The sequence below is a fragment of the Apis dorsata genome, unplaced genomic scaffold, assembly GCF_000469605.1.
Source record: "Apis dorsata unplaced genomic scaffold, Apis dorsata 1.3 scaffold_161, whole genome shotgun sequence".
Taxonomy (NCBI): domain Eukaryota; kingdom Metazoa; phylum Arthropoda; class Insecta; order Hymenoptera; family Apidae; genus Apis; species Apis dorsata.
This window is the reverse complement of record NW_006263450.1, coordinates 941,894-943,250: the sequence shown is the minus strand read 5'-3', so window position 1 is coordinate 943,250 and position 1,357 is coordinate 941,894.

Here is a 1,357-nt window from a genome sequence, read left to right as displayed (position 1 = left end):
ATCAGAATGAAATATTTGAAGCATTGAATATATGGATAAGGAATATTTGGATAGTAAGAAGATATTTGGATATTGTAATATCCTTGCATTAGAACATAGAATAGTGAATCGAAAGGTTTGGATTTTGTGGATCAGAATGAAATATTTGAAGCATTGAATATATGGATAAGGAATATTTGGATAGTAAGAAGATGTTTGGATATTGTAATATCTTTGCATTAGAACGTAGAATAGTGAATCGAAAGGTTTGGATTTTGTGGATCAGATATGAAATATTTGGATAAGGAAATATCTGAGCATTGGAATGTATGAATGAGGAATATTTGGATAGTAAAAAGATGTTTGGATATTGTAATATTCTTGCATTAAAAGTAGAATAGTGAATCGAAAAATTTGGATTTTGTGAATTAGATATGAAATATTTGGACATTGGAACGTATGGATGGGAATGTTTGGATATTGTATCTTTGCACATTGGAACGTAAAATAGTGAATCGAAAAGTTTGTATTTTGTAAATCAAATATCAAATATTTGGATAACGAAATATCTGAACATTGGAATGTATGGATGAGAAATATCTGGATATTAAAAAAATGTTTGGATATTTTAATATCCTATGCATATTATAATATAAAATAGTGAATCGAAAGTTTTGAATTTTGTGAATCAAATATGAAATATTTGAATAACGAAATATCTGGATGTTGAAACGTATGGACGAGGAATGTCTGAATAGTAAGAAAATGTTTGGATATTGTAATATCCTATGCATATTATAATATAAAATTATAATATAGTGAATCGAAAGATTTAGATTTTGTGGATCAGATATGAAATATTTGGATAAGAAAATATCTGAACATTGGAATGTATGGATGAGAAATATCTGGATAGTAAAAAAATGTTTGGATATTGTAATATCCTATGCACATTATAATATAAAATAATGAATCGAAAGGTTTTTGGAGATCAGGTATGAAATATTTGGATAAGGAAATATTTGAGCATTGGAATATATGGAAATATCTGGATAGTAAAAAAATGTTTGGATATTGTAATATCCTATGCATATTATAATATAAAATAGTGAATCGAAAGATTTAAATTTTGTGAATCAGATATAAAAAATTTATAACAAAATATTTAGACGTATGGATAAATGACGAATGTCAGGACATCCATTTTAAAAGAAAGTTCTTATTCAAATCCATTATAAATTAAAAATCTATCTCGAAGTCTATAAAATTCACAAGATACTTAGATATTATAATATCCTTGCCCATTCGAATGTAGAAAATGTATTGAAAAATTTGGATGGCAAGAATTTTGATGAAATAATGAAATGTCTCGATATAC